Source organism: Rattus norvegicus, chromosome 1 (assembly GCF_036323735.1).
Source record: "Rattus norvegicus strain BN/NHsdMcwi chromosome 1, GRCr8, whole genome shotgun sequence".
NCBI classification, from domain to species: domain Eukaryota; kingdom Metazoa; phylum Chordata; class Mammalia; order Rodentia; family Muridae; genus Rattus; species Rattus norvegicus.
In genome coordinates this window covers 218,122,771-218,140,947 of record NC_086019.1, presented here as the reverse complement: position 1 = coordinate 218,140,947, position 18,177 = coordinate 218,122,771, and the positions used below count along the sequence as shown (strand labels likewise).

The window sequence follows — 18,177 nt, the reverse complement described above, 5'->3', positions numbered from 1 at the left end:
GCATATCATCCAGCAAGAGCATCAGGTCCTAACATTTGTCTATCCTCAGGGGCATTACCTGTGCCGGTGGCAGACCTAATGCATTAAGTACATGGAGAAAGGAAATCAGACTGGAAGGTCCTCTTCCACTTCCGCCCCTTTTCCAAACTCCCCGAGGTGCAGATGCTGATCTTTGTGCTTTTCCTCATGATGTACCTGATCAGCATTGGAGGAAACATGTCCATTGTCCTCACCATTTGGATCAATCGGTGTCTCCACACCCCTATGTACTTCTTCCTGGCCAACCTGGCTAGCCTGGAGATCTTCTATTCCTCTACCATAGCCCCCCTGACTCTGGCCAGCATCCTGTCCACAGAGAGGACTGTGGTCTCCCTGGCAGGCTGTGGTGCCCAGATGTTCTTCTTCATCTTCCTGGGCAGCGCCGATTGTATTCTGCTGGCTGTCATGGCCTATGACCGGTTTGTGGCCATCTGTCACCCTCTGCGCTACACCCTCATCATGAGCTGGCACCTGTGTGTCCAGCTGGCCCTAGGGTCCCTGTTGTTGGGTTTCATCTTGGCCATGCAGTTGACTGTGCTCATCTTCCAACTGCCTTTCTGTAGCAGTAAGGAAATCAGCTTGTTCTACTGTGATGTCCTCCCTGTCATGAGACTCGCATGTGCAGACACCCATGTCCATGAAGCTACTCTGTTTGTGGTCAGTGTCATCGTCCTTACCATCCCTTTTCTCCTCATCACTCTCTCCTATGTCTTCATTGTGAATGCCATCCTGAAGATCCGCTCAGCTGAGGGGAGGCACAAAGCCTTCTCTACCTGTTCTTCTCACCTGATGGTTGTCCTCCTGCAGTATGGATGTGGAAGCCTCATCTACTTGTGTCCCAGCTCCAGTTACTCTCCTGAGCGGGGTCAGGTAGTATCTGTGGTTTACACATTCATCACCCCTGTGCTGAATCCTTTGATCTACAGCATGAGGAACAGAGAACTCAAGGATGCTTTGAGGAAGGTGGTGATAAGGTTCCTCCTGCTTGAAAAACAATGAGCACTGTGAATGACCCTCTCCAACACTAGGGAGTAGAGATGCTGTATTGACTTAATGAGATGAGGGATGGGGGCTTGCAGGCTATAGGTTTGATGTAGTTAAATTTTTCCAGTTGCATTACTATTCAATGGTTGGAGTTTGTTTTCCTATCTTCAGTTAGTTATTCAACACGGGGATGAAGAATATCTAAAGAATCTAAATGTTGAGGGTTATGAGGATTAGCAGACATGAGTGACATAACTTGTCACTTTAAAATGAAATGTGTTAGTAAACATAGCTGTCATCTCCCAGTTATCATCTATAACATCTCTCTCATCTTGGAATTTTCTTCAGATACTGATCTGATCTGAGGTTATGGCAATCCTGAGTACTGAACATGAGGAAAGTCAAAACTAGCAGCAAGACAAACATTAGGCCCGAAAAATTCTACTCTGACCTCTCTCCCATGATTCCCATTGCATAAAGTTTGATTTCCTTTGAATATTTCATACACGAGTACTGTATTTACATCTCTCCCTCTGTCCCCTCAAACTCCTCCTATATCCTCCTACTTAACTCACTCTCAAATTCATGAACTCTTCCCTAATTAGTGTCACACACACACACACACACACACACACACACAGACAGAGTGTATATACATTCAGCCCAAAGAATCTGTCCAGTGTGGCTGATTTGTTTTATTATGTAGCCCTAGGGTAGGCATAGTGGATGAATGGAGGTGTGTGATGGAGGGTTTGGTATGTAGTTGGTTCTTGAGTAGGAACTTACTAGACTGACCAAAGAGGCTCTCCCTAGCCAGACCCTCTCTCCCTCCCTCCCTCCCTCCCTCTCTCTCTCTCTCTCTCTCTCTCTCTCTCTCTCTCTCTCTTTCTCTATCACTTTACTGCTCCCTTCCTGGTCACTCCCACAAGCTTTTCTCCATTCCTCCTCTCCTCCTCTGAGCAGATGGGGGCCCCTCTGTCTATCCCCCATAACCCTGGCACTTCACGTTTCTGAGAGGTTAGGCACTTCCTCTTCCACTGAAGTCAAGAAAGGCATCCCAGCTAATAGAACATATCCCATGTAGAGGCAACAGCTTTTGGGATAGTCCCCACTCCACTTGTTCAGGACCCACTGAAGACCCAGCTGTATATCTGCTACATATGTGTGAGGAGGCCTAGAGCCAGGCCATGTTTGTTCTTTGGTTTGTGGTTCAATCTCTGAGAGCCCCAAGGGTCCAGGTTAGCTGATTCTGTTGGTCTTTCTATGGAGTTCCTATCCCCTTAGGAGTTGCAACCCTCCCTCCTATTCTTCCATAAGAGTTCCCAAGCTCCATTGACTGTTTGTCTGTGGATGCCAGCATCTGTCTGAGTCATTTGGTGGGTGGAGCCTCTCAGATGGGAGCCATGCTAGAATCCTGCCTGCAAGTATAACAGTAATAATGTCAGGGACTGGTGCTTTCCAATGGGATGGGTCTCAAGATGGGCTAGTTATTAGTTGTCCATTCCCTCAGTCTTTCCTCTGAAGCCAACACTTTTAACCCTACAACTTTCCAGTGTGGATGAGGAATTGGGGTTGGAAAGGTATTCTAAGTTATAGGGGAAAGGCAGAAACAGACCTCTTCCCTGTAAGCTGAAGAGTTTGGCTGCAGAAAGGAAGAAATAAAGAAGAACAAAAAAGGTAAAGTATTCACTGATCCCTTTACATTAAAATAGCTTAGAGATTGGCTGAGACACAGAAATGAGCATAGCCAATATCTGGTTTACAGAATCCTCAAGGTTTATCATGACATCCTTTCAATCGGCATAGATAGAAAGTTATATTACAGCTTGGTTATACAATCCAAACTAACTTATAAAGAAAGACAGATGCCTTATCTTCTCAAACAGAACAGAAAATCATCTTTGACTAAATTGTGCATACTGCAATTCCATACATTATGGTCAATAACTGTTTCAGCTAGCTTTCTTAAGACTTGCCAATTTTCCTAATTTTCTTGGGCCCAAAAGAAAGAAAAATGATTCCCCAAATCACCAGGAAGCAAGTTTAAGAAAACTATGCCTCATTCCCAAGGTGGGGGTGGGAGGATGGATGGTTTTTGTGGTTCTATGGATGATGAATATTTCTTGTCAATTAGGGGTTGGTTACAAATTGTAACAGTCTTGGATCAGGGAGGAAACAAAGTATAGGATGTTAGGCTCAAGGAGTTCTCTCTCTTCCTTTTCTATATCTTTCTTTTTCTCCTATCTAGTGTTAAGGAGAAAAGAAGATATTAAAAGGAAAAAAAGGGGATAAATAGAATAATATAGAAATAATAGAAAAAAGGATAGATTATTGAATTTACTTTTAGATCAAAGACTATTTATTAGTGAGCCAAAATCATATTCAGTATAGATCTTTGTATATTGATATAAATTTAAGGTTATATTTGGTTATATCTGGCTACAACATACTATGTTTCAACTCTGTTTAAGGTATTTTACCAATGTATTTCTTTTTTTTAAAATTTCTTTATTATGTATATGAATACACTGTAGCTATATCTTCAGACACCAGAAGAGGGCACCAGATCCCATTACAGATGGTTGTGAGCCACCATATGGTTGCTGGGAATTGAACTCAGGACCTCAGGAAGAGCAGTCAGTGCTCTTAACCGCTGAGCCATCTCTCCAGCCCTACCTATGTATTTCTGAAAAATGCAACGTTCTAGTCCATTTGAAATCTGCTATTGCAAACTGTTTAGGATAAATAAGAAATTCAAGTTAGTAGTTAGACAATCGAACTCATAGTCATTTTAGATTCTTGTCTAATTTATTGTAGAAATATCTCTTCAAAATGGAACATCATAAATAGCTTAAAACAACAATTCAGACATGTTATAGATAGATAGTCTTGAAAAACCTCAGTGATCTACAGGGTATGGCATTTAAAGATGTTTTATTATTAAAAGATTTTTTTTGATGTGGAAGTAGGTTTCTCTCACTCCACTTCAGTGAAGATGATGATGAGCATCAAAGAGCTTCAATATGGAGTTTGCTTCACATGAGGCCAGCTGGCAGACAGAATACTGTCCAAACTGGACAAACAAGATGTGGGAAAGTCTACTGCCAAGCTGTGCAACAGTGAGGTAGACAAGTCCTAAATAATTCCTGATTCACAAAAATGTCTGTCATATATTGGGCCAGAAGGCTGAAAATGGATGCCCAATATTATAGAGACAATTTTTTGGGTGACTGTCTACACAGCCAGAAACCACTGTCATTTCAAAAGTTTCTTTTTTTTTAATTTTAATTTTCTTGGATATTTTATGTATTTACATTTCAAATGATATCTCCTTTCCTGGTTTCCCATCCATAAACCCTCTACTCTATTCCCCCTCCCCTGCTTCTATGATGGTGTCCCCCACCCAACCACCCACCACATCTCACCTTTCTGCCCTGACATTTCCCTACACTGGGGCATCAAGCCTTGGCAGGACCAAGGGCTCCTCCTCCACTGGTGCCCAACAAGGCCATCCTCTGCTTCATATGCAGCTGGAGCCATAGGTCTGTCCATGTGTACTCTTTGGATGGTGGTTTAGTCTCTGGGAGCTCTGGTTCATTGGTATTGTTGTTCTTATGGGTGGAAAACACCTTAAATTCCTTGAATCCTTTCTCTAACTCCTCCAATGGGGACCCCATTCTCAGTTCAATGGTTGGCTGTGAGCATCTGCTTTTGTATTTGTCCTGCTTTGGCAGAGTCTCTCAGGAGGCAGCTATATCATGCTGCTATCAGCATGCACTTCTTGGCATCAGTAATATTGTCTGGGTTTGGCAGCTGTATGTGTATGGGCTGGACCCCTAGGTGGGGAAGTCTCTGAATGGTCATTCCTTCCATCTCTGCTCCAAACTTTGTCTCTGTTTCTCCTTTTATTAATATTTTTTCTTACCCCTCCATCTAATGTAGGATTGGTAAAGATCTTTTCCCAATATGTTAGTTGCTGTTTTGTCCTAATGGCAGTGTCCTTTGCCTTACAGAAGCTTTGCAATTTTATGAAATCCCATTTGCTAATTCTTGATTTTAGAGCATAGCCATTGGTGTTCTGTTCAGGAAAATTTCCCTAGTGCCCATGTTTTTGAGGCTCTTCTCCAATTTTTCTTCTAATAGTGTGAGTGTATCTGGTTTTATGTAAAAGTCATTAATCCACTTGGACTTCAGCTTTGTACAGGGCAATAACAATGGATTGATTTGCATTCTTCTACATGTGGACCTCCAGTTGAACTAGCACCATTTGTTGAAAATGCTATCTCTTTTCCACTGGATGGTTCTAGCTCCTTTGTCAAAGAACAAGTGACCATAGGTGTGTGGGTTAATTTCTGGGTCTTCAATTCTATTCCACTGATCTACGTGCCTGTCTCTGTACCAAGATCATACAGTTTTTTTTGTTTTGTTTTCTAATCACTAGTAATTCCCCCAGAAGTTCTTTTATTGTTGAAGATAGTTTTCGCTATCCTGGGTTTTTTTTTAAATTCCAAATGACTTTGCAAATTGCTCTTTCTAACTGTATGAAGAATTGAGTTGGAATTTTGATAGGCATTGAATCTATAGATTGCTTTTGGCAAGACGGTCATTTGTCCTGCTCTTTTACCATATTAATCCTGCCAATTCATGAGCATGGGAGGTCTTTCCATCTTCTGAGATCTTCAATTTCTTTCTTCAGAGACTTGAAGTTCTTGTCATACAGATCTTTTACTTGCTTGGTTAAGGTCATACTAAGGTATTTTATATTACTTGTGACTATTGTGAAGGATATTGCTTCCCTAATTTCTTTCTCAGCCTGTTTATCCTTTGAGTAGAGAAGGGTTAATGATTTATTTGAGGTAATTTTATACCCAGCCACTTTGCTGAAGTTGTTTATCAGGCTTAGGAGTTCTCTGGTGGAAATTTCGGGGGGTCACTTAAATATAGTACCATCTGCAAATAGTGTTATTTTGACTTCTTTTTCTCCAAATTATAGTCCTTTGACTTCTTTTCATTATCTGATTGCTCTGGCTAGGACTTCAAGAACTATATTGAATAGGTAGGAAGAGAGTGGGCAGCCTTGTCTAGTCCCTGATTTTAGTGGGATTGCTTCAAGTTTCTTTCCATTTAGTTTGATGTTGGCTACTGGTTTGTTGTATATTTCTTTTACTATGTTTAGGTATGGGCCTTGAATTCCTGATCTTTCCAAGACTTTTAAGAAGAAGAAGAAGAAGTGTTGAATTTTGTCAAATGCTCTCTCAGCATTTAATAAGATGATCTTATGTTTTTTATCTTTGAGTTTGTTTATATAGTGGATTATGTTGATGGATTTCCATATATTGAACCATCCCTGCATCCCTGGGATGAATCCTACTTGATCATGATGGATGATTGTTTTGAGGTGTTGTTTTGTAAGAATTTTATTGAGTAATTTTGCATCAATATTCATAAGGGAAATTGGTCTGAAGTTCTCTTTCTTTGTTGGGTCTTTGTGTGTTTAGGTATAAGCGTAATTGTGGCTTCACAGAGGAATTGGGTAGTGCTCCATCTGTTTCTATTTTGTGGAATAGTTTGGACAGTATTGGTATGAAGTCTTCTATGAAGACAGAGAGAATTCTGCACTAAACCCATCTGGTTCTGGGCTTTTTTGGGAGACTTTTAATAACTGCTTTTATTTCTTTAGGAGTTATGGGGTTGTTTAGATGATTTATTTGTTCCTGATTTAACTTTGGTACTGGTATCTGACTAGAAAATTGTCCATTTCATTCAGATTTTCCAGTTTTGTTGTAGTAGGATCTGATGATTTTTTTTAATTTCCTCAGGTTCTGTTTTCATGTCTCTCTTTTCATTTCTGATTTTGCTAACTTGGAACCAGCTCCTGGTTTTGTTGATTCTTTGTATAGTTCTTTTTGTTTTTACTTGGTTGATTTCAGTCCTGAGTTTGATAATTTCCTGCTGTGTGTGCTCCTCTTAGGTATATTTGCTTCTTTTTGTTCTAGTGCTTTTAGGTGTGCTGTCAACATGCTAGTGTATGCTCTCTCCAGTTTCTTTTTGGAGGCACTCAGAGCTACGTCTTTTCTTCTTAGCACTGCTTCCACTGTGTCCCATAAGTTTGGGAATGTTGTGTCTTCATTTTCATTAAATTCTAAAAAGTCTTTCATTTCTTCCCTGACCAGGTTATCATTGAGTAGAGCGTTGTTTAGCTTTCATGGGTATGTGGGATTTCTGTCTTTTTTGTTGTTATTGAAGACCAGCCTTAGTCTTTGGTGATCTGATAGGATGCATGGGATTATGTCAGTCTTCTTGAATCTGTTGAGGCCTGTTTTGAAACCAATTATATGGTCAGTTTTGGAGAAGGTACCCTGAAGTGCTGAGAAGGCATATTCTTTTGTTTTATGACTCAATGTTCTATAGATATCTGTTCAATCCATTTGGTTCATAACTTCTGTTAGTTTCTCTGTGTCTCTCTTTAGTTTCTGTTTCCATGATCTGTCCATTGATGAGAGTGGGGTGTTGAAATGTCCTACTATTATAGTGTGAGGTGCAATGTGTGCTTTGAGCTTTAGTAAGGTTTCTTTTATGAATGTAGGTGCCCTCGCATTTAGAGCATAGATATTCAGGATTGAGAGTTCATATTGGTGGATTTTTCCTTTGATGAATATAAAGTGTCCTTCCTTACCTTTTTTGATAACTTTTGGTTGAAAGTCTATTTTATTCGATATTAGAATTGGTACTCCAGCTTGTTTCTTTGGACCATTTGCTTGGAAATTTGTTTTCCAGCCTTTTACTCTGAGGTAGTTTCTGTCTTTGTCACTAAGGTGTATTTCCTGTATGCAGCAAAATGCTGGGTCCTCTTTATATATCCAATCTGTTAGTCTATGTCTTTTTATTGGAGAATTGAGTCCCCTGATGTTGAGAGATATTAGGGACCAATCATTGTTGTTTCCTGTTATTTTTGTTGTTTGAGGTGGGATTATGTTTATGTGGCTATCTTCTTTTGGGTTAGTTGAAATTAGATTACTTTCTTGTTCTTTCTAAGGTTTGGCTTCCCTCCTTGTTTTGGAGTTTTCCATCTATTATCTTTTTTTTTTTTATTAACTTGAGTATTTCTTATATACATTTCAAGTGTTATTCCCTTTCCCGGTTTCCGGGCAAACATCCCCCTCCCCCCTCCCCTTCCTTATGGGTGTCCCCCTCCCAACCCTCCCCCCATTGCCGCCCTCCCCCCATAGTCTAGTTCACTGGGGGTTCAGTATTAGCAGGACCCAGGGCTTCCCCTTCCACTGGTGCTCTTACTAGTATATTCATTGCTACCTATGGGGTCAGAGTCCAGGGTCAGTCCATGTATAGTATTTAGGTAGTGGCTTAGTCCCTGGAAGCTCTGGTTGCTTGACATTGTTGTACTTTTGGGGTCTCGAGCACCTTCAAGCTCTTCCAGTTCTTTCTCTGATTCCTCAACGGGAGACCTATTCTCAGTTCAGTGGTTTGCTGCTGGCATTCGCCTCTGTATTTGCTGTATTCTAGCTGTGTCTCTCAGGAGCGATCTACATCCGGCTCCTGTCGGTCTGCACTTCTTTACTTCATCCATCTTGTCCAATTGGGTGGCTGTATATGTATGGGCCACCTGTGGGGCAGGCTCTGAATGGGTGTTCCTTCAGTCTCTGTTTTAATCTTTGCCTCTCCCTTCCCTGCCAAGGGTATTCTTTTTCCTCATTTAAAGAAGGAGTGAAGCATTCACATTTTGATCATCCGTCTTGAGTTTCCTTTGTTCTAGGGATCTAGGGTAATTCAAGCATTTGGGCTAATAGCCACTTATCAATGAGTGCATACCATGTATGTCTTTCTGTGATTGGGTTAGCTCACTCAGGATGATATTTTCCAGTTCCAACCATTTGCCTACGAATTTCATAAACTCGTTGTTTTGATAGCTGAGTAATATTCCATTGTGTAGATGTACCACATTTTCTGTATCCATTCCTCTGTTGAAGGGCATCTGGGTTCTTTCCATTTTCTGGCTATTATAAATAAGGCTGCGATGGACATAGTGGAGCACGTGTCTCTTTTATATGTTGAGGCATCTTTTGGGTATATGCCCAAGAGAGGTATAGCTGGATCCTCAGGCAGTTCAATGTCCAATTTTCTGAGGAACCTCCAGACTGATTTCCAGAATGGTTGTACCAGTCTGCAATCCCACCAACAATGGAGGAGTGTTCCTCTTTCTCCACATCCTCGCCAGCATCTGCTGTCACCTGAGTTTTTGATCTTAGCCATTCTCACTGGTGTGAGGTGAAATCTCAGGGTTGTTTTGATTTGCATTTCCCTTATGACTAAAGATGTTGAACATTTCTTTAGGTGTTTCTCAGCCATTCGGCATTCCTCAGCTGTGAATTCTTTGTTTAGCTCTGAACCCCATTTTTTAATAGGGTTATTTGTTTCCCTGCGGTCTAACTTCTTGAGTTCTTTGTATATTTTGGATATAAGGCCTCTATCTGTTGTAGGATTGGTAAAGATGTTTTCCCAATCTGTTGGTTGCCGTTTTGTCCTAACCACAGTGTCCTTTGCCTTACAGAAGCTTTGCAGTTTTATGAGATCCCATTTGTCGATTCTTGATCTTAGAGCATAAGCCATTGGTGTTTTGTTCAGGAAATTTTTTCCAGTGCCCATGTGTTCCAGATGCTTCCCTAGTTTTTCTTCTATTAGTTTGAGTGTGTCTGGTTTGATGTGGAGGTCCTTGATCCACTTGGACTTAAGCTTTGTACAGGGTGATAAGCATGGATCGATCTGCATTCTTCTACATGTTGCCCTCCAGTTGAACCAGCACCATTTACTGAAAATGCTATCTTTTTTCCATTGGATGGTTTTGGCTCCTTTGTCAAAAATCAAGTGACCATAGGTGTGTGGGTTCATTTCTGGGTCTTCAATTCTATTCCATTGGTCTATCTGTCTGTCTCTGTACCAATACCATGCAGTTTTTATCACTATTGCTCTGTAATACTGCTTGAGTTCAGGGATAGTGATTCCCCCTGAAGTCCTTTTATTGTTGAGAATAGTTTTAGCTATCCTGGGTTTTTTGTTATTCCAGATGAATTTGCAAATTGTTCTGCCTAACTCTTTGAAGAATTGGATTGGTATTTTGATGGGGATTGCACTGAATCTGTAGATTGCTTTTGGTAAAATGGCCATTTTTACTAAATTAATCCTGCCAATCCATGAGCATGGGAGATCTTTCCATCTTCTGAGGTCTTCTTCAATTTCTTTCCTCAGTGTCTTGAAGTTCTTATTGTACAGATCTTTTACTTGCTTGGTTAAAGTCACACCGAGGTACTTTATATTATTTGGGTCTATTATGAAGGGTGTCGTTTCCCTAATTTCTTTCTCGGCTTGTTTCTCTTTTGTATAGAGGAAGGCAACTGATTTATTTGAGTTAATTTTATACCCAGCCACTTGGCTGAAGTTGTTTATCAGCTTTAGTAGTTCTCTGGTGGAACTTTTGGGATCACTTAAATATACTATCATGTCATCTGCAAATAGTGATATTTTGACCTCTTCTTTTCCGATCTGTATCCCCTTGATCTCCTTTTGTTGTCTGATTGCTCTGGCTAGAACTTCAAGAACTATATTGAATAAGTAGGGAGAGAGTGGACAGCCTTGTCTAGTCCCTGATTTTAGTGGGATTGCTTCAAGTTTCTCTCCATTTAGTTTAATGTTAGCAACTGGTTTGCTGTATATGGCTTTTACTATGTTTAGGTATGGGCCTTGAATTCCTATTCTTTCCAGGACTTTTATCATGAAGAGGTGTTGAATTTTGTCAAATGCTTTCTCAGCATCTAATGAAATGATCATGTGGTTCTGTTCTTTCAGTTTGTTTATATAATGGATCACGTTGATGGTTTTCCGTATATTAAACCATCCCTGCATGCCTGGGATGAAGCCTACTTGATCATGGTGGATGATTGTTTTGATGTGCTCTTGAATTCGGTTTGCCAGAATTTTATTGAGTATTTTTGCGTCGATATTCATTAGGGAAATTGGTCTGAAGTTCTCTTTCTTTGTTGTGTCTTTGTGTGGTTTAGGTATAAGAGTAATTGTGGCTTCATAGAAGGAATTCGGTAGTGCTCCATCTGTTTCAATTTTGTGGAATAGTTTGGATAATATTGGTATGAGGTCTTCTATGAAGGTTTGATAGAATTCTGCACTAAACCCGTCTGGACCTGGGCTCTTTTTGGTTGGGAGACCTTTAATGACTGCTTCTATTTCCTTAGGAGTTCTGGGGTTGTTTAACTGGTTTATCTGTTCCTGATTTAACTTCGATACCTGGTATCTGTCTAGGAAATTGTCCATTTCCTGAAGATTTTCAAATTTTGTTGAATATAGGTTTTTATAGTAAGATCTGATGATTTTTTGAATTTCCTCTGAATCTGTAGTTATGTCTCCATTTTCATTTCTGATTTTGTTAATTTGGACGCACTCTCTGTGTCCTCTCGTTAGTCTGGCTAAGGGTTTATCTATCTTGTTGATTTTCTCAAAGAACCAGCTTTTGGTTCTGTTGATTCTTTCTATGGTCCTTTTTGTTTCTACTTGGTTGATTTCAGCTCTGAGTTTGATTATTTCCTGCCTTCTACTCCTCCTGGGTGTATTTGCTTCTTTTTGTTCTAGAGCTTTTAGGTGTTCTGTCAAGCTGCTGACATATGCTCTTTCCTGTTTCTTTCTGCAGGCACTCAGCGCTATGAGTTTTCCTCTTAGCACAGCTTTCATTGTGTCCCATAAGTTTGGGTATGTTGTACCTTCAGTTTCATTAAATTCTAAAAAGTTTTTAATTTCTTTCTTTATTTCTTCCTTGACCAGGTTATCATTGAGTAGAGCATTGTTCAATTTCCACGTATATGTGGGCATTCTTCCCTTATTGTTATTGAAGACCAGTTTTAGGCCGTGGTGGTCCGATAGCACGCATGGGATTATTTCTATCTTTCTGTACCTGTTGAGGCCCGTTTTTTGACTAATTATATGGTCAATTTTGGAGAAAGTGCCATGAGGAGCTGAGAAGAAGGTATATCCTTTTGCTTTAGGATAGAATGTTCTATAAATATCCGTTAAGTCCATTTGGCTCATGACTTCTCTTAGTCTGTCGACATCACTGTTTAATTTCTGTTTCCATGATCTGTCCATTGATGAGAGTGGTGTGTTGAAATCTCCCACTATTATTGTGTGAGGTGCAATGTGTGCTTTGAGCTTTAGTAAGGTTTCTTTTACGTATGTAGGTGCCCTTGTATTTGGGGCATAGATATTTAGGATTGAGAGTTCATCTTGGTGGATTTTTCCTTTGATGAATATGAAGTGTCCTTCCTTATCTTTTTTGATGACTTTTAGTTGGAAATTGATTTTATTTGATATTAGAATGGCTACTCCATCTTGCTTCTTCTGACCATTTGCTTGGAAAGTTGTTTTCCAGCCTTTCACTCTGAGGTAGTGTCTGTCTTTGTCTCTGAGGTGTGTTTCCTGTAGGCAGCAGAATGCAGGGTCCTCGTTTTGTATCCAGTTTGTTAATCTATTCTTTTTATTGGGGAGTTCGGGCCATTGGTATTGAGAGATATTAAGGAATAGTGATTATTGCTTCCCGTTATATTCATATTTGGATGTGAGGTTATGTTTGTGTGCTTTCATTCTCTTTGTTTTGTTGCCAAGACGATTAGTTTCTTGCTTCTTCTAGGGTATAGCTTGCCTCCTTATGTTGGGCTTTACCATTTATTATCCTTTGTAGTGCTGGATTTGTGGAAAGATATTGTGTAAATTTGGTTTTGTCATGGAATATCTTGGTTTCTCCATCAATGTTAATTGAGAGTTTTGCTGGATACAGTAACCTGGGCTGGCATTTGTGTTCTCTTAGGGTCTGTATAACATCAGTCCAGGATCTTCTGGCCTTCATAGTTTCTGGCGAGAAGTCTGGTGTGATTCTGATAGGTCTCCCTTTATATGTTACTTGACCTTTTTCCCTTACTGCTTTTAATATTCTTTCTTTATTTTGTGCGTTTGGTGTTTTGACAATTATGTGACGGGAGGTGTTTCTTTTCTGGTCCAATCTATTTGGAGTTCTGTAGGCTTCTTGTATGTCTCTGGGTATCTCTTTTTTTAGGTTAGGGAAGTTTTCTTCTATGATTTTGTTGAAGATATTTACTGGTCCTTTGAGCTGGGAGTCTTCACTCTCTTCTATACCTATTATCCTTAGGTTTGATCTTCTCATTGAGTCCTGGATTTCCTGTATGTTTTGGACCAGTAGCTTTTTCCGCTTTACATTATCTTTGACAGTTGAGTCAATGATTTCTATGGAGTCTTCTGCTCCTGAGATTCTCTCTTCCATCTCTTGTATTCTGTTGGTGAAGCTTGTATCTACAGCTCCTTGTCTCTTCTTTTGGTTTTCTATATCCAGGGTTGTTTCCATGTGTTCTTTCTTGATTGCTTCTATTTCCATTTTTAATTCCTTCAACTGTTTGATTTTGTTTTCCTGGAATTCTTTCAGGGATTTTTGTGTCTCCTCTCTATGGGCTTCTACTTGTTTATTTATGTTTTCCTGGAATTCTTTCAGGGATTTTTGTGTCTCCTCTCTATGGGCTTCATCTTGTTTATTTATGTTTTCCTGGAATTCTTTCAGGGATTTTTGCGATTCTTTCAGGCATATTTGCGATTCCTCTCTGTAGGCTTCTACTTGTTCTCTAAGGGAGTTCTTCACGTCTTTCTTGAAGTCCTCCAGCATCATGATCAAAAATGATTTTGGAACTGGATCTTGCTTTTCTGTTGTGTTTGGAAATTCCATGTTTGTTTTGATGGGAGAATTGGGCTCCGATGGTGCCATGTAGTCTTGGTTTCTGTTGCTTGGGTTCCTGCGCTTGCCTCTCGCCATCAGATTATCTCTAGTGTTACTTTGTTCTGCTATTTCTGACAGTGGCTAGACTGTCCTATAAGCCTCTGTGTCAGGAGTGCTGTAGACCTGTTTTCCTCTCTTTCAGTCAGTTATGGGGACAGAGTGTTCTGCTTTCCGGCGTGTGGTTTTTCCTCTCTACAGGTCTTCAGCTGTTCCTGTGGGCCTGTGTCTTGAGTTCACCAGGCAGCTTTCTTGCAGCAGAAAAGTTGGTCTTACCTGTGGTCCCGAGGCTCAAGTTCGCTCGTGGGGTGCTGCCCATGGGCTCTCTGCAGCGGCAGCAACCAGGAAGACCTGTGCCGCCGTTTCCGGGAGCTTCAGTGCACCAGGGTTCCAGATGGTCTTTGGCTTTTTCCTCTGGCGTCCGAGATGTGTGTGCAGAGAGCAGTCTCTTCTGGTTTCCCAGGCTTGTCTGCCTCTCTGAAGGTTCAGCTCTCCCTCCCACGGGATTTGGGTGCAGAGAACTGTTTATCCGGTCTGTTTCCTTCTGGTTCTTGTGGTGTCTCAGGCACAGGGGTCCTGCCGCTCCTGGGCCCTCCCCCACGGGAGCCCAGAGGCCTTATACAGTTTCCTCTTGGGCCAGGGATGTGGGCAGGGGTGAGCAGTGTTGGTGGTCTCTTCCGCTCTGCAGCCTCAGGAGTGCCCACCTGACCAGGCGGTTGGGTCTCTCTCTCACAGGGACTGGGGGCAGAGAGCTGCTGCCTCTTTTATCTTTTGTAGTGCTGGATTTGTGAAAAGATATTGTGTAAATTTGGTTTTGTCACAGAATATCTTGGTTTCTTCATCTATGTTAAGTGAGAGTTTTGATAATATAGTAACCTGGGCTGCCATTTGTGTTGTCTTAGGGTCTGTATGACATTTTGCATTATTGATGCTTGTGTCAATGTTTTCTATGGTATCTTCTGTCCCTGAGATTTTGTCTTCTATCTCTTATATCCTGCTAGTGATGCTTGCCTCTATGACTCCTGATCTCGTTCCTAGGTTTCCTATCTCTAGGTTGTCTACTTTTTTGATTTCATCATTGTGTATATCCATTTTAGATCCTGGCTGGTTTTGTTTAATTCCTTCATCTGTTTCGTTGTGTTTCCCTGCAAATTTTAAAGAGATCTGTGTTTCCTCTTTAAGGGCTTCTACCTATTTACCTGTGTTGTCCTGTATTTCTTTGAGGGAGTTATTTACAACCTTCTTAAAGTCCTCTGACATCATCATGAGTTTGTGATTTTAAATCAAAATCTTGCTTTTCCTGTGTGATGAGGTATCCAGGGATTGCTGTGTTGGGGAACTGGGTTCTGACAATGCCAAGTGGTCTTGGTTTCTGTTGGTTGGATTCCTGCCCTTGCCCCTCACCATCAAATTATCTCTGGTGTTAGCTAGTCTTGCTGTCTCTGACAGGGACTTGACCCTCCTGTAAACCTGTGTATCAGCACTACTGGGAGGCCAGTTTTCTACTAGGGGGATCTGGGTATAGAGAGCTGTGGCAAAGCATCAGATGCTCAGGGCACAGAGAGAAACTAGAAGGATCCTGTCCCAGACTGCTCCCTAGTTCTTGTGTCCTGAGGGCTTCAGGCAGGTTCCTTTTGGGCCAGGAATGTGAGCAGAAGTGGTGGTCTTACCTGTACTCTTTGCAGTGTCAGCACTTCTGAGAATCCAGCACTCTCCCTGCGAGATCTGGGAACTGAGAACAGTGGTACAGGGTCAGCTCCGGGTGCAGGCAGAAACCTGGATGAACCTGTCCCGGATTGCTCCTTGATTCCTGTGTCCTGAGGACTCTGGCGGGCCTCTAGGAGCAGAAGTGATGGTCTCACCTATGCTCTCAGGACTGTCAGCACTTCTGAGAATCCAGCTCTATCCCAGTGGGATCTGGGTACTGACAGCTCTGGCTGGTCTTCCTTCTTCTTGAGCTTCATATGATCTGTGATTTTTTTCCTTAGGTATTCCAAGCTTTCTCAGTGAGTACATACCATGTGTGTTCTTTTGTGACTGGTTACCTCATTCAGGATGGTACATTCTAGTTCCATCCATTTGCCTAAAAATTTCATGTAGTCATTGTTTTTAATAGCTGAGTAGAATTCTGTTGTATAGATATACTACATTTTCTGTATCCATTTCTCTTTTGAAGGACATCTGGGTTCTTTCCAGCTTCTATTATAAAGAAGGTTGCTATGAACATAGTGGAGCATGTGTCCTTATTATATGTTGGAGCATCTTTTGGTTGTTTGCCCAAGAGTGGTTGCCCAATAGCTGGGGCCTCAGGTAGTACTATGTTTTCTGAGGAACATCCAGACTGTTTTCCAGAGTGGTTGTATGAGCTTGCAATCCCACCAACAATGGAGAAGTGTTTCTATTTCTCCACATCCTTGCCAGCATCCACTGTCACCTGAGTTTTTGATCTTAGCCATTCTGACTGGTGTGAGGTGGAATCTCAGGGTTGTTTTGATTTTCATTTCCCCGATGACTAAGGATGTTGAACATTTCTTTAGGTGCTTCTCATCCATTTGATATTCCTCAGCTGTGAATTCTTTGTTTAGCTCTGTCCCCCATTTTAAAATAGGACTATTTGATTCTCTGGAGTATAACTTTTTGAGTTCTTTGTATATATTAGACATTAGCTCTCTTTTGGATGTTGGATTGGAAAAAAAGACCTTTTCCCAATTTTTTGGTTGCCATTTTGTCCTATTGTCAGTGTCCTTTGCCTTACAGAAGCTTTGCAATTTTATGAGGTCCTATTTGTTGGTTCTTGATCTTAAAGCATAAGCAATTTGTGTTTTGTTCAGGAAAATTTCGCTGTGCCTATTTGTTCGAGGCTCTTCCCCCATTTTCTCATCTATCAGTTTCAGTGTATCTTGTCTTATGTGGAGGTCTTTGATCCAATTAGACTTTAGCTTTTTTCAAGGAGATAAGAATGTGTCAATTTGCATATTTCAATAGTTTCTTAAGCTGTTTGCTTTGTACTCCCTGCCTACTCAAGTAATATGTATTCCTTCTCAGGCTTCTGATAGGGTTGACGCTTACATTGTCAGGATTTAGAAAAACATTATGAAAAACATTATCATACATGTCATGATAGAAAATGATTTAAATAAGAACTCTAACTCACCAAGATCAGACAGATAGTAGAGCACTTTCTCAAAAGTTGCCAAATACAAATTGATTAGACATTGTGAGTATAATTCTTACCAGATGTTTTTTGTAATTGTTAATATTGTATATAATGCATAGATGTAAAAGAGTCTCTTATTAAACTAAAAGGGGAAATGTTGAGAAAATCTCTTATAAGCATACCTGTCAATAAAAAAGCTGATGGCCAATGAACTAAGGCAGGAAATAGGAGGCAGGACACTGACCGGAAGAGAGAGGATTTTGGGAAATAGGAGAGTACAAAAGAGAGATTCAAGAGAATGTGGGAGATAGACTGAGGATAGGGGTGTAATCCAGCAGGTAGATGAACTCAGGGAGATACTGAGGAGATAGGAAGGAAGAATTAGGGAAGAACAAATGAAGTGGTAGACATACAATAGCTTAAATGGTTAAATAATTGAAGAGCAAGTCAGGGTATGAGCCAAACTTATAGCCTAGGCATTTCATTATAAATAATTAGTCTGCAAGTCATTCCAGGAGCCAGGGCTGGGATAGAAAAGCAGATTTAATATTTTTACACTGTTTAGGAGGAACAAATGTTGCATGATCAGACAATTGTGATCATGATGATATTGATTATAATGATACCTGCTTACCACAGGGTTGCTCAGTATCTGCAAATCCCAATGTGTAGTTTTGATGTAAATGAAGGATACAACCTTCCTTTTATTTTGCATATATATGTACATGTTCTCTGTGCATGTGTGCACTCATGTATATGGGTGTTTTTATGTGTGCAGGAGCACATGTGTGTCTTAGTTCTATTACTGTGAAGCAACACTTTGACCAAGGTAATTCTTATAAAAGAAAGCATTTAATCAGGGGCTTGTTTACAGTTTCAGAGGGTTCATCCATTTTCATCACGGCAGGAAGCAGACAGGCATGGAGCTGGAGCAATAGCTGAGAGCTTTAGCGTTTGATCCATAGGCAGCAGGCAGAGACACAGACACTGGGCCTAGCTGTAAGCTTTTGAATCTTCAATATTCAGTCCTGGTAACACATCTCCTCCAGTAAGGTCACATCTCCTCATCCCCTCCAACTTGTACATCAACAAGGGACTAAACATGGGAATATATGAGCATGGGGACGGGCATTCTTATTCAGAC

At 40.7% G+C, this 18,177-nt stretch overlaps 1 pseudogene; it reads left to right on the top strand.

The window, feature by feature from the left end:
• Positions 1 to 91: 91 nt before the first annotated feature.
• Or10v9 (olfactory receptor family 10 subfamily V member 9) lies at positions 92 to 1,038 on the top strand (annotated as a pseudogene).
• The last annotated feature ends 17,139 nt before the right edge of the window (positions 1,039 to 18,177 follow it).